At 40.8% G+C, this 22,237-nt stretch overlaps 37 non-coding genes and 2 pseudogenes across 37 annotated transcripts; all 39 read left to right on the forward strand.

Moving 5' to 3' along the window:
- The first annotated feature begins 130 nt into the window (after window positions 1–130).
- Window positions 131–249, forward strand: LOC130615033 (5S ribosomal RNA). The gene has a single exon (XR_008976124.1). It is a non-coding gene; the product is annotated as a 5S ribosomal RNA (ribosomal RNA).
- Window positions 250–699: 450 nt separating this feature from the next.
- LOC130616382 (5S ribosomal RNA) lies at window positions 700–818 on the forward strand. The gene has a single exon (XR_008977465.1). It is a non-coding gene; the product is annotated as a 5S ribosomal RNA (ribosomal RNA).
- Window positions 819–1,267: 449 nt separating this feature from the next.
- Window positions 1,268–1,385, forward strand: LOC130616924 (5S ribosomal RNA). The gene has a single exon (XR_008978003.1). It is a non-coding gene; the product is annotated as a 5S ribosomal RNA (ribosomal RNA).
- A 450-nt stretch (window positions 1,386–1,835) lies between these two features.
- LOC130618426 (5S ribosomal RNA) lies at window positions 1,836–1,954 on the forward strand (annotated as a pseudogene).
- Window positions 1,955–2,404: 450 nt separating this feature from the next.
- LOC130616925 (5S ribosomal RNA) lies at window positions 2,405–2,522 on the forward strand. The gene has a single exon (XR_008978004.1). It is a non-coding gene; the product is annotated as a 5S ribosomal RNA (ribosomal RNA).
- A 449-nt stretch (window positions 2,523–2,971) lies between these two features.
- LOC130617331 (5S ribosomal RNA) lies at window positions 2,972–3,090 on the forward strand. Its single transcript, XR_008978408.1, has one exon. It is a non-coding gene; the product is annotated as a 5S ribosomal RNA (ribosomal RNA).
- A 450-nt stretch (window positions 3,091–3,540) lies between these two features.
- LOC130616927 (5S ribosomal RNA) lies at window positions 3,541–3,658 on the forward strand. The gene has a single exon (XR_008978006.1). It is a non-coding gene; the product is annotated as a 5S ribosomal RNA (ribosomal RNA).
- Window positions 3,659–4,107: 449 nt separating this feature from the next.
- On the forward strand, window positions 4,108–4,226 carry LOC130617332 (5S ribosomal RNA). The gene has a single exon (XR_008978410.1). It is a non-coding gene; the product is annotated as a 5S ribosomal RNA (ribosomal RNA).
- Window positions 4,227–4,676: 450 nt separating this feature from the next.
- LOC130617975 (5S ribosomal RNA) lies at window positions 4,677–4,796 on the forward strand. Its single transcript, XR_008979051.1, has one exon. It is a non-coding gene; the product is annotated as a 5S ribosomal RNA (ribosomal RNA).
- A 450-nt stretch (window positions 4,797–5,246) lies between these two features.
- Window positions 5,247–5,365, forward strand: LOC130616668 (5S ribosomal RNA). The gene has a single exon (XR_008977748.1). It is a non-coding gene; the product is annotated as a 5S ribosomal RNA (ribosomal RNA).
- Window positions 5,366–5,814: 449 nt separating this feature from the next.
- On the forward strand, window positions 5,815–5,933 carry LOC130617333 (5S ribosomal RNA). Its single transcript, XR_008978411.1, has one exon. It is a non-coding gene; the product is annotated as a 5S ribosomal RNA (ribosomal RNA).
- Window positions 5,934–6,383: 450 nt separating this feature from the next.
- LOC130617976 (5S ribosomal RNA) lies at window positions 6,384–6,503 on the forward strand. The gene has a single exon (XR_008979052.1). It is a non-coding gene; the product is annotated as a 5S ribosomal RNA (ribosomal RNA).
- Window positions 6,504–6,953: 450 nt separating this feature from the next.
- On the forward strand, window positions 6,954–7,072 carry LOC130615034 (5S ribosomal RNA). The gene has a single exon (XR_008976125.1). It is a non-coding gene; the product is annotated as a 5S ribosomal RNA (ribosomal RNA).
- Window positions 7,073–7,520: 448 nt separating this feature from the next.
- Window positions 7,521–7,639, forward strand: LOC130617807 (5S ribosomal RNA). Its single transcript, XR_008978884.1, has one exon. It is a non-coding gene; the product is annotated as a 5S ribosomal RNA (ribosomal RNA).
- Window positions 7,640–8,088: 449 nt separating this feature from the next.
- LOC130616411 (5S ribosomal RNA) lies at window positions 8,089–8,207 on the forward strand. Its single transcript, XR_008977493.1, has one exon. It is a non-coding gene; the product is annotated as a 5S ribosomal RNA (ribosomal RNA).
- Window positions 8,208–8,655: 448 nt separating this feature from the next.
- Window positions 8,656–8,774, forward strand: LOC130617808 (5S ribosomal RNA). The gene has a single exon (XR_008978885.1). It is a non-coding gene; the product is annotated as a 5S ribosomal RNA (ribosomal RNA).
- A 449-nt stretch (window positions 8,775–9,223) lies between these two features.
- Window positions 9,224–9,342, forward strand: LOC130615035 (5S ribosomal RNA). Its single transcript, XR_008976126.1, has one exon. It is a non-coding gene; the product is annotated as a 5S ribosomal RNA (ribosomal RNA).
- Window positions 9,343–9,791: 449 nt separating this feature from the next.
- On the forward strand, window positions 9,792–9,910 carry LOC130618510 (5S ribosomal RNA; annotated as a pseudogene).
- A 450-nt stretch (window positions 9,911–10,360) lies between these two features.
- Window positions 10,361–10,479, forward strand: LOC130618312 (5S ribosomal RNA). Its single transcript, XR_008979385.1, has one exon. It is a non-coding gene; the product is annotated as a 5S ribosomal RNA (ribosomal RNA).
- Window positions 10,480–10,929: 450 nt separating this feature from the next.
- On the forward strand, window positions 10,930–11,048 carry LOC130615036 (5S ribosomal RNA). The gene has a single exon (XR_008976127.1). It is a non-coding gene; the product is annotated as a 5S ribosomal RNA (ribosomal RNA).
- A 449-nt stretch (window positions 11,049–11,497) lies between these two features.
- LOC130618313 (5S ribosomal RNA) lies at window positions 11,498–11,616 on the forward strand. Its single transcript, XR_008979386.1, has one exon. It is a non-coding gene; the product is annotated as a 5S ribosomal RNA (ribosomal RNA).
- A 450-nt stretch (window positions 11,617–12,066) lies between these two features.
- LOC130615038 (5S ribosomal RNA) lies at window positions 12,067–12,185 on the forward strand. Its single transcript, XR_008976128.1, has one exon. It is a non-coding gene; the product is annotated as a 5S ribosomal RNA (ribosomal RNA).
- Window positions 12,186–12,634: 449 nt separating this feature from the next.
- On the forward strand, window positions 12,635–12,753 carry LOC130618331 (5S ribosomal RNA). Its single transcript, XR_008979405.1, has one exon. It is a non-coding gene; the product is annotated as a 5S ribosomal RNA (ribosomal RNA).
- A 450-nt stretch (window positions 12,754–13,203) lies between these two features.
- On the forward strand, window positions 13,204–13,322 carry LOC130617504 (5S ribosomal RNA). The gene has a single exon (XR_008978581.1). It is a non-coding gene; the product is annotated as a 5S ribosomal RNA (ribosomal RNA).
- Window positions 13,323–13,772: 450 nt separating this feature from the next.
- On the forward strand, window positions 13,773–13,891 carry LOC130616107 (5S ribosomal RNA). Its single transcript, XR_008977191.1, has one exon. It is a non-coding gene; the product is annotated as a 5S ribosomal RNA (ribosomal RNA).
- A 449-nt stretch (window positions 13,892–14,340) lies between these two features.
- Window positions 14,341–14,459, forward strand: LOC130617074 (5S ribosomal RNA). The gene has a single exon (XR_008978152.1). It is a non-coding gene; the product is annotated as a 5S ribosomal RNA (ribosomal RNA).
- Window positions 14,460–14,909: 450 nt separating this feature from the next.
- Window positions 14,910–15,028, forward strand: LOC130617861 (5S ribosomal RNA). The gene has a single exon (XR_008978938.1). It is a non-coding gene; the product is annotated as a 5S ribosomal RNA (ribosomal RNA).
- A 450-nt stretch (window positions 15,029–15,478) lies between these two features.
- Window positions 15,479–15,597, forward strand: LOC130615040 (5S ribosomal RNA). The gene has a single exon (XR_008976130.1). It is a non-coding gene; the product is annotated as a 5S ribosomal RNA (ribosomal RNA).
- A 450-nt stretch (window positions 15,598–16,047) lies between these two features.
- LOC130617505 (5S ribosomal RNA) lies at window positions 16,048–16,166 on the forward strand. The gene has a single exon (XR_008978582.1). It is a non-coding gene; the product is annotated as a 5S ribosomal RNA (ribosomal RNA).
- A 450-nt stretch (window positions 16,167–16,616) lies between these two features.
- Window positions 16,617–16,735, forward strand: LOC130616109 (5S ribosomal RNA). The gene has a single exon (XR_008977193.1). It is a non-coding gene; the product is annotated as a 5S ribosomal RNA (ribosomal RNA).
- Window positions 16,736–17,185: 450 nt separating this feature from the next.
- LOC130616110 (5S ribosomal RNA) lies at window positions 17,186–17,304 on the forward strand. The gene has a single exon (XR_008977194.1). It is a non-coding gene; the product is annotated as a 5S ribosomal RNA (ribosomal RNA).
- Window positions 17,305–17,753: 449 nt separating this feature from the next.
- Window positions 17,754–17,872, forward strand: LOC130617075 (5S ribosomal RNA). The gene has a single exon (XR_008978153.1). It is a non-coding gene; the product is annotated as a 5S ribosomal RNA (ribosomal RNA).
- Window positions 17,873–18,322: 450 nt separating this feature from the next.
- Window positions 18,323–18,441, forward strand: LOC130617862 (5S ribosomal RNA). The gene has a single exon (XR_008978939.1). It is a non-coding gene; the product is annotated as a 5S ribosomal RNA (ribosomal RNA).
- Window positions 18,442–18,891: 450 nt separating this feature from the next.
- LOC130615041 (5S ribosomal RNA) lies at window positions 18,892–19,010 on the forward strand. The gene has a single exon (XR_008976131.1). It is a non-coding gene; the product is annotated as a 5S ribosomal RNA (ribosomal RNA).
- A 450-nt stretch (window positions 19,011–19,460) lies between these two features.
- On the forward strand, window positions 19,461–19,579 carry LOC130616383 (5S ribosomal RNA). Its single transcript, XR_008977466.1, has one exon. It is a non-coding gene; the product is annotated as a 5S ribosomal RNA (ribosomal RNA).
- A 450-nt stretch (window positions 19,580–20,029) lies between these two features.
- LOC130616308 (5S ribosomal RNA) lies at window positions 20,030–20,148 on the forward strand. Its single transcript, XR_008977391.1, has one exon. It is a non-coding gene; the product is annotated as a 5S ribosomal RNA (ribosomal RNA).
- A 450-nt stretch (window positions 20,149–20,598) lies between these two features.
- LOC130616572 (5S ribosomal RNA) lies at window positions 20,599–20,717 on the forward strand. The gene has a single exon (XR_008977654.1). It is a non-coding gene; the product is annotated as a 5S ribosomal RNA (ribosomal RNA).
- Window positions 20,718–21,167: 450 nt separating this feature from the next.
- Window positions 21,168–21,286, forward strand: LOC130617661 (5S ribosomal RNA). The gene has a single exon (XR_008978737.1). It is a non-coding gene; the product is annotated as a 5S ribosomal RNA (ribosomal RNA).
- A 450-nt stretch (window positions 21,287–21,736) lies between these two features.
- On the forward strand, window positions 21,737–21,855 carry LOC130617138 (5S ribosomal RNA). Its single transcript, XR_008978216.1, has one exon. It is a non-coding gene; the product is annotated as a 5S ribosomal RNA (ribosomal RNA).
- The last annotated feature ends 382 nt before the right edge of the window (window positions 21,856–22,237 follow it).

A 22,237-nucleotide genomic window follows, 5' to 3' on the forward strand; every position in this document is an offset into this window, starting at 1 on the left:
TAAAAAGAGCTTTCAAATGCACATAAACACGAACAATTTCCAATCACCCTGTCAAGAATTATGATCTTTAAAGTTCGAACCATTTTCGATGTAATGTGCTAATAAATCGTAGATATCTACCCGTATGTTTGTCTACGACCATACCACGATGAACACACCTGTTCTCGTCCGATCACGGAAGTTAAGCATCGTCGGGCCGGGATAGTACTTGGATGGGGGACCGCCTGGGAACTCCCGGTGTCGTAGGCTATTGACTTTTTCACGTTACATTATTTATCATTACGACTGTGACGTATCTTATTTACGCAATAGCCGCTGAGTAAATCAAGTAAGGGACTTGATTAGAAGTTTCTTTCCCTTCAAAATGGCTACGATCTGGCTGCAATAAATGCGCCACGATGCAAATGAATGAATTACGAGCGTCAGACAAAGAAAATGGCGATGTAGTCAATTTGCTAAATAATTTTGTCATATGAAAATTAAGTCTGAAAGTACCCTAGATTGCCTTCGTTGAAACTTTTTACCGGAAATCTTAAAGCGCATTATTGTCGTAAAGAATCCATAGCGCTTAAAAAGAGCTTTCAAATGCACATAAACACGAACAATTTCCGATCACCCTGTCAAGAATTATGATCTTTAAAGTTTGAACCATTTTCGATGTAATGTGCTAATAAATCGTAGATATCTACCCGAATGTTTGTCTACGACCATACCACGATGAACACACATGTTCTCGTCCGATCACGGAAGTTAAGCATCGTCGGGCCGGGATAGTACTTGGATGGGGGACCGCCTGGGAACTCCCGGTGTCGTAGGCTATTGACTTTTTCACGTTACATTATTTATCACTACGACTGTGACGTATCTTTTTTAGGCAATAGCCGCTGAGTAAATCAAGCAAGGGACGTGATTAGAAGTTTCTTTCCCTTCAAAACGGCTACGATCTGGCAGCAATAAATGCGCCACGTCGCAAATGAATGGATTACGAGCGTCAGACAAAGAAAATGGCGATGTAGTTAATTTGCTAATTAACTTTGTCATATGAAAATTAAGTCTGAAAGTACCCTAGATTTCCTTCGTTGGAACTTTTACCGGAAATCTTAAAGCGCATGGTTGTCGTACCGAATGGATAGCGCTTAAAAAGAGCTTTCAAATGCACATAAACACGACCTATTTCGGATGATCCAGTCAACAAATATGACCTTTAAAGTTTGAACCATTATCGATGTAATGTGCTAATAAATCGTAGATATCTGCCCGTTTGTTTGTCTACGACCATACCACGATGAACACACCTGTTCTCGTCCGATCACGGAAGTTAAGCATCGTCGGGCCGGGATAGTACTTGGATGGGGACCGCCTGGGAACTCCCGGTGTCGTAGGCTATTGACTTTTTCACGTTACATTAATTATCATTACGACTGTGACATATCTTTTTTACGCAATAGCCCCTGAGTAAATCAAGTGAGGGACGTGATTAGAAGTTTCTTTCCATTCAAAACGGCTACAATCTTGCTGCAATAAATGCGCCCCGTCGCAAATGAATGGATTACGAGCGTCAGACAAAGAAAATGGCGATGTAGTTAATTTGCTAATTAACTTTGTTATATGAAAATTAAGTCTGAAAGTACCGTAGATTGCCTTCGTTGGAACTTTTTATTGGAAATCTTAAAGCGCATGGTTGTCGTAATTAATGGATAGCACTTGAAATGAGCTTTCAAACGCACATAAACACGACCTATTTCGGATGATCCAGTCAAGAAATATGACCTTTAAAGTTTAAACCATTTTCGATGTAATGTGCTAATAAATCGTAGATATCTGCCCGTTTGTTTGTCTACGACCATACCACGATGAACACACCTGTTCTCGTCCGATCACGGAAGTTAAGCATCGTCGGGTCGGGATAGTACTTGGATGGGGCATCGCCTGGGATCTTCCGGTGTCGTAGGCTATTGAAAATTTCACGTTACATTATTTATCATTACGACTGTGACGTATCTTTTTTACGCAATAGCCGCTGAGTAAATCAAGTAAGGGACGTGACTAGAAGTTGCTTTCCCTTCAAAACGGCTACAATCTTGCTGCAATAAATGCGCCACGTCGCAAATAAATGGATTACGAGCGTCAGACAAAGAAAATGGCGATGTAGTTAATTTGCTAAATAACTTTGTCATATGAAAATTAAGTCTGAAAGTACCCTAGATTGCCTTCGTTGGAACTTTTTACCGGAAATCTTAAAGCGCATGGTTGTCGTAATTAATGGATAGCGCTTGAAATGGGCTTTCAAATGCACATAAAAACGACCTATTTCGGATGATCCAGTCAAGAAATATGACCTTTAAAGATTAAACCATTTTCGATGTAATGTGCTATCAAATCTTAGATATCTGCCCGTTTGTTTGTCTACGACCATACCACGATGAACACACCTGTTCTCGTCCGATCACGGAAGTTAAGCATCGTCGGGCCGGGATAGTACTTGGATGGGGACCGCCTGGGAACTCCCGGTGTCGTAGGCTATTGACTTTTTCACGTTACATTAATTATCATTACGACTGTGACATATCTTTTTTACGCAATAGCCCATGAGTAAATCAAGTGAGGGACGTGATTAGAAGTTTCTTTCCATTCAAAACGGCTACAATCTTGCTGCAATAAATGCGCCCCGTCGCAAATGAATGGATTACGAGCGTCAGACAAAGAAAATGGCGATGTAGTTACTTTGCTAATTAACTTTGTCATATGAAAATTAAGTCTGGAAGTACCCTAGATTTCCTTCGTTGGAACTTTTACTGGAAATCTTAAAGCGCATGGTTGTCGTACCGAATTGATAGCTCTTAAAAAGAACTTTCAAATGCACATAAACACGACCTATTTCGGATGATCCAGTGAAGAAATATGACCTTTAAAGTTTGAACCATTTTCGATGTAATGTGCTAATAAATCGTAGATATCTGCCCGTTTGTTTGTCTACGACCATACCACGATGAACACACCTGTTCTCGTCCGATCACGGAAGTTAAGCATCGTCGCGCCGGGATAGTACTTGGATGGGGGACCGCCTGGGAACTTCCGGTGTCGTAGGCTATTGACTTTTTCACGTTACATTATTTATCACTACGACTGTGACGTATCTTTTTTAGGCAATAGCCGCTGAGTAAATCTAGTAAAGGACGTGATTAGAAGTTTCTTTCCCTTCAAAACGGCTACGATCTGGCAGCAATAAATGCGCCACGTCGCAAATGAATGGATTACGAGCGTCAGACAAAGAAAATGGCGATGTAGTTAATTTGCTAATTAACTTTGTCATATAAAAATTAAGTCTGAAAGTACCCTAGATTGCCTTCGTTGGAACTTTTTACCGGAAATCTTAAAGCGCATGGTTGTCGTAATTAATGGATAGCGCTTGAAATGGGCTTTCAAATGCACATAAAAACGACCTATTTCGGATGATCCAGTCAAGAAATATGACCTTTAAAGATTAAAACATTTTCGATGTAATGTGCTGTCAAATCTTAGATATCTGCCCGTTTGTTTGTCTACGACCATACCACGATGAACACACCTGTTCTCGTCCGATCACGGAAGTTAAGCATCGTCGGGCCGGGATAGTACTTGGATGGGGACCGCCTGGGAACTCCCGGTGTCGTAGGCTATTGACTTTTTCACGTTACATTAATTATCATTACGACTGTGACATATCTTTTTTACGCAATAGCCCCTGAGTAAATCAAGTGAGGGACGTGATTAGAAGTTTTTTTCCATTCAAAACGGCTACAATCTTGCTGCAATAAATGCGCCCCGTCGCAAATGAATGGATTACGAGCGTCAGACAAAGAAAATGGCGATGTAGTTACTTTGCTAATTAACTTTGTCATATGAAAATTAAGTCTGGAAGTACCCTAGATTTCCTTCGTTGGAACTTTTACTGGAAATCTTAAAGCGCATGGTTGTCGTACCGAATTGATAGCTCTTAAAAAGAACTTTCAAATGCACATAAACACGACCTATTTCGGATGATCCAGTGAAGAAATATGACCTTTAAAGTTTGAACCATTTTCGATGTAATGTGCTAATAAATCGTAGATATCTGCCCGTTTGTTTGTCTACGACCATACCACGATGAACACACCTGTTCTCGTCCGATCACGGAAGTTAAGCATCGTCGCGCCGGGATAGTACTTGGATGGGGGACCGCCTGGGAACTTCCGGTGTCGTAGGCTATTGACTTTTTCACGTTACATTATTTATCACTACGACTGTGACGTATCTTTTTTAGGCAATAGCCGCTGAGTAAATCTAGTAAAGGACGTGATTAGAAGTTTCTTTCCCTTCAAAACGGCTACGATCTGGCAGCAATAAATGCGCCACGTCGCAAATGAATGGATTACGAGCGTCAGACAAAGAAAATGGCGATGTAGTTAATTTGCTAATTAACTTTGTCATATAAAAATTAAGTCTGAAAGTACCCTAGATTGCCTTCGTTGGAACTTTTTACCGGAAATCTTAAAGCGCATGGTTGTCGTAATTAATGGATAGCGCTTGAAATGAGCTTTCAAATGCACATAAACACGACCTATTTCGGATGATCCAGTCAAGAAATATGACCTTTTAAGTTTAAACCATTTTCGATGTATTGTGCTAATAAATCGTAGATATCTGCCCGTTTGTTTGTCTACGACCATACCACGATGAACACACCTGTTCTCGTCCGACCACGGAAGTTAAGCATCGTCGAGGCCGGGATAGTACTTGGATGGGGGGCCGCCTGGGAACTCCCGGTGTCGTAGGCTATTGACTTTTTCACGTTACATTATTTATCATTACGACTGTGACGTATCTTTTTTACGCAATAGCCGCTGCGTAAATCAAGTAAGGGACGTTATTAGAAGTTTCTTTCCCTTCAAAACGGCTACGATCTGGCTGCAATAAATGCGCCACGTCGCAAATCAATGGATTACGAGCGTCAGACAAAGAAAATGGCGATGTAGTTAATTTGCTAAATAACTTTGTCATATGAAAATTAAGTCTGCAAGTACCCTAGATTGCCTTCGTTGGAACTTTTTACCGGAAATCATAAAGCGCATTATTGTTGACAAGAATCGATAGCGCTTAAAAAGAGCTTTCAAATGCACATAAACACGACCTATTTCGGATGATCCAGTCAAGAAATATGACCTTTAAAGTTTGAACCATTTTCGATGTAATGTGCTAATAAATCGTAGATATCTGCCTGTTTGTTTGTCTACTACCATACCACGATGAACACACCTGTTCTCGTCCGATCACGGAAGTTAAGCATCGTCGGGCCGGGATAGTACTTGGATGGGGGACCGCCTGGGAACTCCCGGTGTCGTAGGCTATTGACTTTTTCACGTTACATTATTTATCATTACGACTGTGACATATCTTTTTTACGCAATAGCCGCTGAGTAAATCAAGTAAAGGACGTGATTAGAAGTTTCTTTCCATTCAAAACGGCTACGATCTGGCAGCAATAAATGCGCCACGTCGCAAATGAATGGATTACGAGCGTCAGACAAAGAAAATGGCGATGTAGTTACTTTGCTAATTAACTTTGTCATATAAAAATTAAGTCTGCAAGTACCCTAGATTTCCTTCGTTGGAACTTTTACCGGAAATCTTAAAGCGCATGGTTGTCGTACCGAATCGATAGCGCTTAAAAAGAGCTTTCAAATGCACATAAACACGACCTATTTCGGATGATCCAGTCAAGAAATATGACCTTTAAAGTTTGAACCATTTTCGATGTAATGTGCTAATAAATCGTAGATATCTGCCCGTTTGTTTGTCTACGACCATACCACGATGAACACACCTGTTCTCGTCCGATCACGGAAGTTAAGCATCGTCGCGCCGGGATAGTACTTGGATGGGGGACCGCCTGGGAACTTCCGGTGTCGTAGGCTATTGACTTTTTCACGTTACATTATTTATCACTACGACTGTGACGTATCTTTTTTAGGCAATAGCCGCTGAGTAAATCTAGTAAGGGACGTGATTAGAAGTTTCTTTCCCTTCAAAACGGCTACGATCTGGCAGCAATAAATGCGCCACGTCGCAAATGAATGGATTACGAGCGTCAGACAAAGAAAATGGCGATGTAGTTAATTTGCTAATTAACTTTGTCATATAAAAATTAAGTCTGAAAGTACCCTAGATTGCCTTCGTTGGAACTTTTTACCGGAAATCTTAAAGCGCATGGTTGTCGTAATTAATGGATAGCGCTTGAAATGAGCTTTCAAATGCACATAAACACGACCTATTTCGGATGATCCAGTCAAGAAATATGACCTTTAAAGTTTAAACCATTTTCGATGTATTGTGCTAATAAATCGTAGATATCTGCCCGTTTGTTTGTCTACGACCATACCACGATGAACACACCTGTTCTCGTCCGACCACGGAAGTTAAGCATCGTCGAGGCCGGGATAGTACTTGGATGGGGGGCCGCCTGGGAACTCCCGGTGTCGTAGGCTATTGACTTTTTCACGTTACATTATTTATCATTACGACTGTGACGTATCTTTTTTACGCAATAGCCGCTGAGTAAATCAAGTAAGGGACGTTATTAGAAGTTTCTTTCCCTTCAAAACGGCTACGATCTGGCTGCAATAAATGCGCCACGTCGCAAATCAATGGATTACGAGCGTCAGACAAAGAAAATGGCGATGTAGTTAATTTGCTAAATAACTTTGTCATATGAAAATTAAGTCTGCAAGTACCCTAGATTGCCTTCGTTGGAACTTTTTACCGGAAATCATAAAGCGCATTATTGTTGACAAGAATCGATAGCGCTTAAAAAGAGCTTTCAAATGCACATAAACACGACCTATTTCGGATGATCCAGTCAAGAAATATGACCTTTAAAGTTTGAACCATTTTCGATGTAATGTGCTAATAAATCGTAGATATCTGCCTGTTTGTTTGTCTACGACCATACCACGATGAACACACCTGTTCTCGTCCGATCACGGAAGTTAAGCATCGTCGGGCCGGGATAGTACTTGGATGGGGGACCGCCTGGGAACTCCCGGTGTCGTAGGCTATTGACTTTTTCACGTTACATTATTTATCATTAAGACTGTGACATATCTTTTTACGCAATAGCCGCTGAGTAAATCAAGTAAAGGACGTGATTAGAAGTTTCTTTCCATTCAAAACGGCTACAATCTTGCTGCAATAAATGCGCCACGTCGCAAATGAATGGATTACGAGCGTCAGACAAAGAAAATGGCGATGTAGTTACTTTGCTAATTAACTTTGTCATATGAAAATTAAGTCTGCAAGTACCCTAGATTTCCTTCGTTGGAACTTTTACCGGAAATCTTAAAGCGCATGGTTGTCGTACCGAATCGATAGCGCTTAAAAAGAGCTTTCAAATGCACATAAACACGACCTATTTCGGATGATCCAGTCAAGAAATATGACCTTTAAAGTTTGAACCATTTTCGATGCAATGTGCTAATAAATCGTAGATATCTGCCCGTTTGTTTGTCTACGACCATACCACGATGAACACACCTGTTCTCGTCCGATCACGGAAGTTAAGCATCGTCGGGCCGGGATAGTACTTGGATGGGGGACTGCCTGGTAACTTCCGGTGTCGTAGGCTATTGACTTTTTCACGTTACATTATTTATCACTACGACTGTGACGTATCTTTTTTAGGCAATAGCCGCTGAGTAAATCAAGTAAGGGACGTGATTAGAAGTTTCTTTCCCTTCAAAACGGCTACGATCTGGCAGCAATAAATGCGCCACGTCGCAAATGAATGGATTACGAGCGTCAGACAAAGAAAATGGCGATGTAGTTAATTTGCTAATTAACTTTGTCATATGAAAATTAAGTCTGAAAGTACCCTAGATTTCCTTCGTTGGAACTTTTACCGGAAATCTTAAAGCGCATGGTTGTCGTACCGAATCGATAGCGCTTAAAAAGAGCTTTCAAATGCACATAAACACGACCTATTTCGGATGATCCAGTCAAGAAATATGACCTTTAAAGTTTGAACCATTTTCGATGTAATGTGCTAATAAATCGTAGATATCTGCCTGTTTGTTTGTCTACGACCATACCACGATGAACACACCTGTTCTCGTCCGATCACGGAAGTTAAGCATCGTCGGGCCGGGATAGTTCTTGGATGGGGGACCGCCTGGGAACTCCCGGTGTCGTAGGCTATTGACTTTTTCACGTTACATTATTTATCATTACGACTGTGACATATCTTTTTACGCAATAGCCGCTGAGTAAATCAAGTAAAGGACGTGATTAGAAGTTTCTTTCCATTCAAAACGGCTACAATCTTGCTGCAATAAATGCGCCACGTCGCAAATGAATGGATTACGAGCGTCAGACAAAGAAAATGGCGATGTAGTTACTTTGCTAATTAACTTTGTCATATGAAAATTAAGTCTGCAAGTACCCTAGATTTCCTTCGTTGGAACTTTTACCGGAAATCTTAAAGCGCATGGTTGTCGTACCGAATCGATAGCGCTTAAAAAGAGCTTTCAAATGCACATAAACACGACCTATTTCGGATGATCCAGTCAAGAAATATGACCTTTAAAATTTGAACCATTTTCGATGCAATGTGCTAATAAATCGTAGATATCTGCCCGTTTGTTTGTCTACGACCATACCACGATGAACACACCTGTTCTCGTCCGATCACGGAAGTTAAGCATCGTCGGGCCGGGATAGTACTTGGATGGGGGACTGCCTGGTAACTTCCGGTGTCGTAGGCTATTGACTTTTTCACGTTACATTATTTATCACTACGACTGTGACGTATCTTTTTTAGGCAATAGCCGCTGAGTAAATCAAGTAAGGGACGTGATTAGAAGTTTCTTTCCCTTCAAAACGGCTACGATCTGGCAGCAATAAATGCGCCACGTCGCAAATGAATGGATTACGAGCGTCAGACAAAGAAAATGGCGATGTAGTTAATTTGCTAATTAACTTTGTCATATGAAAATTAAGTCTGAAAGTACCCTAGATTTCCTTCGTTGGAACTTTTACCGGAAATCTTAAAGCGCATGGTTGTCGTACCGAATCGATAGCGCTTAAAAAGAGCTTTCAAATGCACATAAACACGACCTATTTCGGATGATCCAGTCAAGAAATATGACCTTTAAAGTTTGAACCATTTTCGATGTAATGTGCTAATAAATCGTAGATATCTGCCTGTTTGTTTGTCTACGACCATACCACGATGAACACACCTGTTCTCGTCCGATCACGGAAGTTAAGCATCGTCGGGCCGGGATAGTACTTGGATGGGGGACCGCCTGGGAACTCCCGGTGTCGTAGGCTATTGACTTTTTCACGTTACATTATTTATCATTACGACTGTGACATATCTTTTTTACGCAATAGCCGCTGAGTAAATCAAGTAAAGGACGGGATTAGAAGTTTCTTTCCATTCAAAACGGCTACAATCTTGCTGCAATAAATGCGCCACGTCGCAAATGAATGGATTACGAGCGTCAGACAAAGAAAATGGCGATGTAGTTACTTTGCTAATTAACTTTGTCATATGAAAATTAAGTCTGCAAATACCCTAGATTTCCTTCGTTGGAACTTTTACCGGAAATCTTAAAGCGCATGGTTGTCGGACCGAATCGATAGCGCTTAAAAAGAGCTTTCAAATGCACATAAACACGACCTATTTCGGATGATCCAGTCAAGAAATATGACCTTTAAAGTTTGAACCATTTTCGATGCAATGTGCTAATAAATCGTAGATATCTGCCCGTTTGTTTGTCTACGACCATACCACGATGAACACACCTGTTCTCGTCCGATCAGGGAAGTTAAGCATCGTCGGGCCGGGATAGTACTTGGATGGGGGACTGCCTGGTAACTTCCGGTGTCGTAGGCTATTGACTTTTTCACGTCAAATTATTTATCACTACGACTGTGACGTATCTTTTTTAGGCAATAGCCGCTGAGTAAATCAAGTAAGGGACGTGATTAGAAGTTTCTTTCCCTTCAAAACGGCTACGATCTGGCAGCAACAAATGCGCCACGTCGCAAATGAATGGATTACGAGCGTCAGACAAAGAAAATGGCGATGTAGTTAATTTGCTAATTACCTTTGTCATATGAAAATTAAGTCTGAAAGTACCGTAGATTGCCTTCGTTGGAACTTTTTATTGGAAATCTTAAAGCGCATGGTTGTCGTAATTAATGGATAGCGCTTGAAATGAGCTTTCAAATGCACATAAACACGACCTATTTCGGATGATCCAGTCAAGAAATATGACCTTTAAAGTTTAAACCATTTTCGATGTAATGTGCTAATAAATCGTAGATATCTGCCCGTTTGTTTGTCTACGACCATACCACGATGAACACACCTGTTCTCGTCCGATCACGGAAGTTAAGCATCGTCGGGTCGGGATAGTACTTGGATGGGGCATCGCCTGGGATCTCCCGGTGTCGTAGGCTAATGACTATTTCACGTTACATTATTTATCATTACGACTGTGACGTATCTTTTTTACGCAATAGCCGCTGAGTAAATCAAGTAAGGGACGTGATTAGAAGTTGCTTTCCCTTCAAAACGGCTACAATCTTGCTGCAATAAATGCGCCACGTCGCAAATAAATGGATTACGAGCGTCAGACAAAGAAAATGGCGATGTAGTTAATTTGCTAAATAACTTTGTCATATGAAAATTAAGTCTGAAAGTACCCTAGATTGCCTTCGTTGGAACTTTTTACCGGAAATCTTAAAGCGCATTGTTGTCGTAATTAATGGATAGCGCTTGAAATGGGCTTTCAAATGCACTTAAAAACGACCTATTTCGGATGATCCAGTCAAGAAATATGACCTTTAAAGTTTAAACCATTTTCGATGTAATGTGCTATCAAATCTTAGATATCTGCCCGTTTGTTTGTCTACGACCATACCACGATGAACACACCTGTTCTCGTCCGATCACGGAAGTTAAGCATCGTCGGGCCGGGATAGTACTTGGATGGGGGACCGCCTGGGAACTCCCGGTGTCGTAGGCTATTGACTTTTTCACGTTACATTAATTATCATTACGACTGTGACATATCTTTTTTACGCAATAGCCCCTGAGTAAATCAAGTAAGGGACGTGATTAGAAGTTTCTTTCCATTCAAAACGGCTACAATCTTGCTGCAATAAATGCGCCACGTCGCAAATGAATGGATTACGAGCGTCAGACAAAGAAAATGGCGATGTAGTTACTTTGCTAATTAACTTTGTCATATGAAAATTAAGTCTGGAAGTACCCTAGATTTCCTTCGTTGGAACTTTTACTGGAAATCTTAAAGCGCATGGTTGTCGTACCGAATTGATAGCGCTTAAAAAGAGCTTTCAAATGCACATAAACACGACCTATTACGGATGATCCAGTCAAGAAATATGACCTTTAAAGTTTAAACCATTTTCGATGTAATGTGCTAATAAATCGTAGATATCTGCCCGTTTTTTTGTCTACGACCATACCACGATGAACACACCTGTTCTCGTCCGATCACGGAAGTTAAGCATCGTCGGGTCGGGATAGTACTTGGATGGGGCATCGCCTGGGATCTCCCGGTGTCGTAGGCTAATGACTATTTCACGTTACATTATTTATCATTACGACTGTGACGTATCTTTTTTACGCAATAGCCGCTGAGTAAATCAAGTAAGGGACGTGATTAGAAGTTGCTTTCCCTTCAAAACGGCTACAATCTTGCTGCAATAAATGCGCCACGTCGCAAATAAATGGATTACGAGCGTCAGACAAAGAAAATGGCGATGTAGTTAATTTGCTAAATAACTTTGTCATATGAAAATTAAGTCTGAAAGTACCCTAGATTGCCTTCGTTGGAACTTTTTACCGGAAATCTTAAAGCGCATTGTTGTCGTAATTAATGGATAGCGCTTGAAATGGGCTTTCAAATGCACTTAAAAACGACCTATTTCGGATGATCCAGTCAAGAAATATGACCTTTAAAGTTTAAACCATTTTCGATGTAATGTGCTATCAAATCTTAGATATCTGCCCGTTTGTTTGTCTACGACCATACCACGATGAACACACCTGTTCTCGTCCGATCACGGAAGTTAAGCATCGTCGGGCCGGGATAGTACTTGGATGGGGGACCGCCTGGGAACTCCCGGTGTCGTAGGCTATTGACTTTTTCACGTTACATTAATTATCATTACGACTGTGACATATCTTTTTTACGCAATAGCCCCTGAGTAAATCAAGTAAGGGACGTGATTAGAAGTTTCTTTCCATTCAAAACGGCTACAATCTTGCTGCAATAAATGCGCCACGTCGCAAATGAATGGATTACGAGCGTCAGACAAAGAAGATGGCGATGTAGTTACTTTGCTAATTAACTTTGTCATATGAAAATTAAGTCTGGAAGTACCCTAGATTTCCTTCGTTGGAACTTTTACTGGAAATCTTAAAGCGCATGGTTGTCGTACCGAATTGATAGCGCTTAAAAAGAGCTTTCAAATGCACATAAACACGACCTATTTCGGATGATCCAGTGAAGAAATATGACCTTTAAAGTTTGAACCATTTTCGATGTAATGTGCTAATAAATCGTAGATATCTGCCCGTTTGTTTGTCTACGACCATACCATGATGAACACACCTGTTCTCGTCCGATCACGGAAGTTAAGCATCGTCGCGCCGGGATATTACTTGGATGGGGGACCGCCTGGGAACTTCCGGTGTCGTAGGCTATTGACTTTTTCACGTTACATTATTTATCACTACGACTGTGACGTATCTTTTTTAGGCAATAGCCGCTGAGTAAATCAAGTAAGGGACGTTATTAGAAGTTTCTTTCCCTTCAAAACGGCTACGATCTGGCTGCAATAAATGCGCCACGTCGCAAATCAATGGATTACGAGCGTCAGACAAAGAAAATGGCGATGTAGTTAATTTGCTAAATAACTTTGTCATATGAAAAATAAGTCTGCAAGTACCCTAAATTGCCTTCGTTGGAACTTTTTACCAGAAATCATAAAGCGCATTATTGTTGACAAGAATCGATAGCGCTTAAAAAGAGCTTTCAAATGCACATAAACGCGACCTATTTCGGATGATCCAGTCAAGAAATATGACCTTTAAAGTTTGAACCATTTTCGATGTAATGTGCTAATAAATCGTAGATATCTGCCCGTTTGTTTGTATACGACCATACCACGATGAACACACCTGTTCTCGTCCGATCACGCAAGTTAAGCATCGTCGGGCCGGGATAGTACTTGGATGGGGGACCGCCTGGGAACTCCCGGTGTCGTAGGCTATTGACTTTTTCACGTTACATTATTTATCATTACGACTGTGACGTATCTTTTTTACGCAATAGCCGCTGAGTAAATCAAGTAAGGGACGTTATTAGAAGTTTCTTTCCCTTCAAAACGGCTACGATCTGGCTGCAATAAATGCGCCACGTCGCAAATCAATGGATTACGAGCGTCAGACAAAGAAAATGGCGATGTAGTTACTTTGCTAATTAACTTTGTCATATGAAAATTAAGTCTGAAAGTACCGTAGATTTCCTTCGTTAGAACTTTTTATTGGAAATCTTAAAGCGCATGGTTGTTGTAATTAATGGATAGCGCTTGAAATGAGCTTTCAAATGCACATAAACACGACCTATTTCGGATGATCCAGTCAAGAAATATGACCTTCAAAGTTTGAACCATTTTCGATGTAATGTGCTAATAAATCGTAGATATCTGCCCGTTTGTTTGTATACGACCATACCACGATGAACACACCTGTTCTCGTCCGATCACGGAAGTTAAGCATCGTCGGGCCGGGATAGTACTTGGATGGGGGACCGCCTGGGAACTCCCGGTGTCGTAGGCTATTGACTTTTTCACGTTACATTATTTATCATTACGACTGTGACGTATCTTTTTTACGCAATAGCCGCTGAGTAAATCAAGTAAGGGACGTTATTAGAAGTTTCTTTCCCTTCAAAACGGCTACGATCTGGCTGCAATAAATGCGCCACGTCGCAAATCAATGGATTACGAGCGTCAGACAAAGAAAATGGCGATGTAGTTACTTTGCTAATTAACTTTGTCATATGAAAATTAAGTCTGGAAGTACCCTAGATTTCCTTCGTTGGAACTTTTACCGGAAATCTTAAAGCGCATGGTTGTCGTACCGAATTGATAGCGCTTAAAAAGAGCTTTCAAATGCACATAAACACGACCTATTTCGGATGATCCACTGAAGAAATATGACCTTTAAAGTTTAAACCATTTTCGATGTAATGTTCTAATAAATCGTAGATATCTGCCCGTTTGTTTGTCTACGACCATACCACGATGAACACACATGTTCTCGTCCGATCACGGAAGTTAAGTATCGTCGGGCCGGGATAGTACTTGGATGGGGGACCACCTGGGAACTCCCGGTGTCGTAGGCTATTGACTCTTTCAAGTTACATTATTTATCATTACGACTGTGACGTATCTTTTTTACGCAATAGCCGCTGAGTAAATCAAGTAAGGGACGTTATTAGAAGTTTCTTTCCCTTCAAAACGGCTACGATCTGGCTGCAATAAATGCGCCACGTCGCAAATCAATGGATTACGAGCGTCAGACAAAGAAAATGGCGATGTAGTTACTTTGCTAATTAACTTTGTCATATGAAAATTAAGTCTGCAAGTACCCTAGATTTCCTTCGTTGGAACTTTTTACCGGAAATCATAAAGCGCATTATTGTTGACAAGAATCGATAGCGCTTAAAAAGAGCTTTCAAATGCACATAAACACGACCTATTTCGGATGATCCAGTCAAGAAATATGACCTTTAAAATTTGAACCATTTTCGATGTAATGTGCTAATAAATCGTAGATATCCACCCGTTTGTTTGTATACGACCATACCACGATGAACACACCTGTCCTCGTCCGATCATGGAAGTTAAGCATCGTCGGGCCGGGATAGTACTTGGATGGGGGACCGCCTGGGAACTCCCGGTGTCGTAGGCTATTGACTTTTTCACGTTACATTATTTATCATTACGACTGTGACGTATCTTTTTTACGCAATAGCCGCTGAGTAAATCAAGTAAGGGACGTTATTAGAAGTTTCTTTCCCTTCAAAACGGCTACGATCAGCCTGCAATAAATGCGCCACGTCGCAAATGAATGGATTACGAGCGTCAGACAAAGAAAATGGCGATGTAGTTACTTTGCTAATTAACTTTGTCATATGAAAATTAAGTCTGAAAATACCCTAGATTGCTTTCGTTGGAACTTTTTACCGGAAATCTTAAAGCGCATTATTGTCGTAAAGAATCCATAGCGCTTAAAAAGAGCTTTCAAATGCACATAAACACGAACAATTTCCGATCACCCTGTCAAGAATTATGATCTTTAAAGTTCGAACCATTTTCGATGTAATGTGCTAATAAATCGTAGATATCTACCCGTATGTTTGTCTACGACCATACCACGATGAACACACCTGTTCTCGTCCGATCACGGAAGTTAAGCATCGTCGGGCCGGGATAGTACTTGGATGGGGGACCGCCTGGGAACTCCCGGTGTCGTAGGCTATTGACTTTTTCACGTTACATTATTTATCATTACGACTGTGACGTATCTTATTTACGCAATAGCCGCTGAGTAAATCAAGTAAGGGACTTGATTAGAAGTTTCTTTCCCTTCAAAATGGCTACGATCTGGCTGCAATAAATGCGCCACGATGCAAATGAATGAATTACGATCGTCAGACAAAGAAAATGGCGATGTAGTCAATTTGCTAAATAATTTTGTCATATGAAAATTAAGTCTGAAAGTACCCTAAATTGCCTTCGTTGGAACTTTTTACCAGAAATCATAAAGCGCATTATTGTTGACAAGAATCGATAGCGCTTAAAAAGAGCTTTCAAATGCACATAAACGCGACCTATTTCGGATGATCCAGTCAAGAAATATGACCTTTAAAGTTTGAACCATTTTCGATGTAATGTGCTAATAAATCGTAGATATCTGCCCGTTTGTTTGTATACGACCATACCACGATGAACACACCTGTTCTCGTCCGATCACGCAAGTTAAGCATCGTCGGGCCGGGATAGTACTTGGATGGGGGACCGCCTGGGAACTCCCGGTGTCGTAGGCTATTGACTTTTTCACGTTACATTATTTATCATTACGACTGTGACGTATCTTTTTTACGCAATAGCCGCTGAGTAAATCAAGTAAGGGACGTTATTAGAAGTTTCTTTCCCTTCAAAACGGCTACGATCTGGCTGCAATAAATGCGCCACGTCGCAAATCAATGGATTACGAGCGTCAGACAAAGAAAATGGCGATGTAGTTACTTTGCTAATTAACTTTGTCATATGAAAATTAAGTCTGAAAGTACCGTAGATTTCCTTCGTTAGAACTTTTTATTGGAAATCTTAAAGCGCATGGTTGTCGTAATTAATGGATAGCGCTTGAAATGAGCTTTCAAATGCACATAAACACGACCTATTTCGGATGATCCAGTCAAGAAATATGACCTTCAAAGTTTGAACCATTTTCGATGTAATGTGCTAATAAATCGTAGATATCTGCCCGTTTGTTTGTATACGACCATACCACGATGAACACACCTGTTCTCGTCCGATCACGGAAGTTAAGCATCGTCGGGCCGGGATAGTACTTGGATGGGGGACCGCCTGGGAACTCCCGGTGTCGTAGGCTATTGACTTTTTCACGTTACATTATTTATCATTACGACTGTGACGTATCTTTTTTACGCAATAGCCGCTGAGTAAATCAAGTAAGGGACGTTATTAGAAGTTTCTTTCCCTTCAAAACGGCTACGATCTGGCTGCAATAAATGCGCCACGTCGCAAATCAATGGATTACGAGCGTCAGACAAAGAAAATGGCGATGTAGTTACTTTGCTAATTAACTTTGTCATATGAAAATTAAGTCTGGAAGTACCGTAGATTTCCTTCGTTAGAACTTTTTATTGGAAATCTTAAAGCGCATGGTTGTCGTAATTAATGGATAGCGCTTGAAATGAGCTTTCAAATGCACATAAACACGACCTATTTCGGATGATCCAGTCAAGAAATATGACCTTCAAAGTTTGAACCATTTTCGATGTAATGTGCTAATAAATCGTAGATATCTGCCCGTTTGTTTGTATACGACCATACCACGATGAACACACCTGTTCTCGTCCGATCACGGAAGTTAAGCATCGTCGGGCCGGGATAGTACTTGGATGGGGGACCGCCTGGGAACTCCCGGTGTCGTAGGCTATTGACTTTTTCACGTTACATTATTTATCATTACGACTGTGACGTATCTTTTTTACGCAATAGCCGCTGAGTAAATCAAGTAAGGGACGTTATTAGAAGTTTCTTTCCCTTCAAAACGGCTACGATCTGGCTGCAATAAATGCGCCACGTCGCAAATCAATGGATTACGAGCGTCAGACAAAGAAAATGGCGATGTAGTTACTTTGCTAATTAACTTTGTCATATGAAAATTAAGTCTGGAAGTACCCTAGATTTCCTTCGTTGGAACTTTTACCGGAAATCTTAAAGCGCATGGTTGTCGTACCGAATTGATAGCGCTTAAAAAGAGCTTTCAAATGCACATAAACACGACCTATTTCGGATGATCCACTGAAGAAATATGACCTTTAAAGTTTAAACCATTTTCGATGTAATGTTCTAATAAATCGTAGATATCTGCCCGTTTGTTTGTCTACGACCATACCACGATGAACACACATGTTCTCGTCCGATCACGGAAGTTAAGTATCGTCGGGCCGGGATAGTACTTGGATGGGGGACCACCTGGGAACTCCCGGTGTCGTAGGCTATTGACTCTTTCAAGTTACATTATTTATCATTACGACTGTGACGTATCTTTTTTACGCAATAGCCGCTGAGTAAATCAAGTAAGGGACGTTATTAGAAGTTTCTTTCCCTTCAAAACGGCTACGATCTGGCTGCAATAAATGCGCCACGTCGCAAATCAATGGATTACGAGCGTCAGACAAAGAAAATGGCGATGTAGTTACTTTGCTAATTAACTTTGTCATATGAAAATTAAGTCTGCAAGTACCCTAGATTTCCTTCGTTGGAACTTTTTACCGGAAATCATAAAGCGCATTATTGTTGACAAGAATCGATAGCGCTTAAAAAGAGCTTTCAAATGCACATAAACACGACCTATTTCGGATGATCCAGTCAAGAAATATGACCTTTAAAATTTGAACCATTTTCGATGTAATGTGCTAATAAATCGTAGATATCCACCCGTTTGTTTGTATACGACCATACCACGATGAACACACCTGTCCTCGTCCGATCATGGAAGTTAAGCATCGTCGGGCCGGGATAGTACTTGGATGGGGGACCGCCTGGGAACTCCCGGTGTCGTAGGCTATTGACTTTTTCACGTTACATTATTTATCATTACGACTGTGACGTATCTTTTTTACGCAATAGCCGCTGAGTAAATCAAGTAAGGGACGTTATTAGAAGTTTCTTTCCCTTCAAAACGGCTACGATCAGCCTGCAATAAATGCGCCACGTCGCAAATGAATGGATTACGAGCGTCAGACAAAGAAAATGGCGATGTAGTTACTTTGCTAATTAACTTTGTCATATGAAAATTAAGTCTGAAAATACCCTAGATTGCTTTCGTTGGAACTTTTTACCGGAAATCTTAAAGCGCATTATTGTCGTAAAGAATCCATAGCGCTTAAAAAGAGCTTTCAAATGCACATAAACACGAACAATTTCCGATCACCCTGTCAAGAATTATGATCTTTAAAGTTCGAACCATTTTCGATGTAATGTGCTAATAAATCGTAGATATCTACCCGTATGTTTGTCTACGACCATACCACGATGAACACACCTGTTCTCGTCCGATCACGGAAGTTAAGCATCGTCGGGCCGGGATAGTACTTGGATGGGGGACCGCCTGGGAACTCCCGGTGTCGTAGGCTATTGACTTTTTCACGTTACATTATTTATCATTACGACTGTGACGTATCTTATTTACGCAATAGCCGCTGAGTAAATCAAGTAAGGGACTTGATTAGAAGTTTCTTTCCCTTCAAAATGGCTACGATCTGGCTGCAATAAATGCGCCACGATGCAAATGAATGAATTACGAGCGTCAGACAAAGAAAATGGCGATGTAGTCAATTTGCTAAATAATTTTGTCATATGAAAATTAAGTCTGAAAGTACCCTAGATTGCCTTCGTTGAAACTTTTTACCGGAAATCTTAAAGCGCATTATTGTCGTAAAGAATCCATAGCGCTTAAAAAGAGCTTTCAAATGCACATAAACACGAACAATTTCCGATCACCCTGTCAAGAATTATGATCTTTAAAGTTTGAACCATTTTCGATGTAATGTGCTAATAAATCGTAGATATCTACCCGAATGTTTGTCTACGACCATACCACGATGAACACACATGTTCTCGTCCGATCACGGAAGTTAAGCATCGTCGGGCCGGGATAGTACTTGGATGGGGGACCGCCTGGGAACTCCCGGTGTCGTAGGCTATTGACTTTTTCACGTTACATTATTTATCATTACGACTGTGACGTATCTTTTTTACGCAATAGCCGCTAAGTAAATCAAGTAAGGGACGTTATTAGAAGTTTCTTTCCCTTCAAAACGGCTACGATCTGGCTGCAATAAATGCGCCACGTCGCAAATCAATGGATTACGAGCGTCAGACAAAGAAAATGGCGATGTAGTTAATTTGCTAATTAACTTTGTCATATGAAAATTAAGTCTGCAAGTACCCTAGATTGCCTTCGTTGGAACTTTTTACCGGAAATTATAAAGCGCATTATTGTTGACAAGAATCGATAGCGCTTAAAAAGAGCTTTCAAATGCACATAAACACGACCTATTTCGGATGATCCAGTCAAGAAATATGACCTTTAAAGTTTGAACCATTTTCGATGTAAAATGCTAATATATCGTAGATATCTGCCCGTTTGTTTGTTTACGACCATACCACGATGAACACACCTGTTCTCGTCCGATCACGGAAGTTAAGCATCGTCGGGCCGGGATAGTACTTGGATGGGGGACCGCCTGTGAACTCCCGGTGTCGTAGGCTATTGACTTTTTCACGTTACATTACTTATCATTACGACTGTGACGTATCTTTTTTACGCAATAGCCGCTGAGTAAATCAAGTAAGGGACGTTATTAGAAGTTTCTTTCCCTTCAAAACGGCTACGATCTGGCTACAATAAATGTGCCACGTCGCAAATCAATGGATTACGAGCGTCAGACAAAGAAAATGGCGATGTAGTTAATTTGCTAATTAACTTTGTCATATGAAAATTAAGTTTGCAAGTACCCTAGATTGCCTTCGTTAGAACTTTTTACCGGAAATCATAAAGCGCATTATTGTTGACAAGAATCGATAGCGCTTGAAATGAGCTTTCAAATGCACATAAACACGACCTATTTCGGATGATCCAGTCAACAAATATGACCTTTAAAGTTTAAACCATTTTCGATGTAATGTGCTAATAAATCGTAGATATCTGCCCGTTTGTTTGTCTACGACCATACCACGATGAACACACCTGTTCTCGTCCGATCACGGAAGTTAAGCATTGTCGGGCCGGGATAGTACTTGGATGGGGGATCGCCTGGGAACTCCCGGTGTCGTAGGCTATTGACTTTTTCACGTTACATTATTTATCATTACGACTGTGACGTATATTTTTTACGCAATAGCCGCTGAGTAAATCAAGTAAGGGACGTTATTAGAAGTTTCTTTCCCTTCAAAACGGCTACGATCTGGCTGCAATAAATGCGCCACGTCGCAAATCAATGGATTACGAGCGTCAGACAAAGAAAAAGGCGATGTAGTTAATTTGCTAATTAACTTTGTCATATGAAAATTAAGTCTGCAAGTACCCTAGATTGCCTTCGTTAGAACTTTTTACCGGAAATCATAAAGCGCATTATTGTTGAAAAGAATCGATAGCGCTTGAAATGAGCTTTCAAATGCACATAAACACGACCTATTTCGGATGATCCAGTCAACAAATATGACCTTTAAAGTTTAAACCATTTTCGATGTAATGTGCTAATAAATCGTAGATATCTGCCCGTTTGTTTGTGTACGACCATACCACGATGAACACACCTGTTCTCGTCCGATCACGGAAGTTAAGCATCGTCGGGCCGGGATAGTACTTGGATGGGGGACCTCCTGGGAACTCCCGTTGTCGTAGGCTATTGACTTTTTCACGTTACATTATTTATCACTACGACTGTCACGTATCTTTTTTAGGCAATAGCCGCTGAGTAAATCAAGCAAGGGACGTGATTAGAAGTTTCTTTCCATTCAAAACGGCTACAATCTTGCTGCAATAAATGCGCCACGTCGCAAATGAATGGATTACGAGCGTCAAACAAAGAAAATAGCGATGTAGTTACTTTGCTAATTAACTTTGTCATATGAAAATTAAGTCTGAAAGTACCCTAGATTTTCTTCGTCGGAACTTTTTACCGGAAATCTTAAAGCGCATGGTTGTCGTACCAAACCGATAGCGCTTAAAAAGAGCTTTCAAATGCACATAAACACGACCTATTTCGGATGATCCAGTCAAGAAATATGACCTTTAAAGTTTGAACCATTTTCGATGTAATGTGCTAATAAATCGTAGATATCTGCCCGTTTGTTTGTTTACGACCATACCACGATGAACACACCTGTTCTCGTCCGATCACGGAAGTTAAGCATCGTCGGGCCGGGATAGTACTTGGATGGGGGACCGCCTGGGATCTCCCGGTGTCGTAGGCTATTGACTTTTTCACGTTACATTATTTATCATTACGACTGTGACGTATCTTTTTTACGCAATAGCCGCTGAGTAAATCAAGTAAGGGACGTTATTAGAAGTTTCTTTCCCTTCAAAACGGCTACGATCTGGCTGCAATAAATGCGCCACGTCGCAAATCAATGGATTACGAGCGTCAGACAAAGAAAATGGCGATGTAGTTAATTTGCTAATTAACTTTGTCATATGAAAATTAAGTCTGCAAGTACCCTAGATTGCCTTCGTTAGAACTTTTTACCGGAAATCATAAAGCGCATTATTGTTGACAAGAATCGATAGCGCTTAAAAAGAGCTTTCAAATGCACATAAACACAACCTATTTCGGATGATCCAGTCAAGAAATAT

Source organism: Hydractinia symbiolongicarpus, chromosome 11 (assembly GCF_029227915.1).
Source record: "Hydractinia symbiolongicarpus strain clone_291-10 chromosome 11, HSymV2.1, whole genome shotgun sequence".
Classification (NCBI taxonomy): Eukaryota; Metazoa; Cnidaria; class Hydrozoa; order Anthoathecata; family Hydractiniidae; genus Hydractinia; species Hydractinia symbiolongicarpus.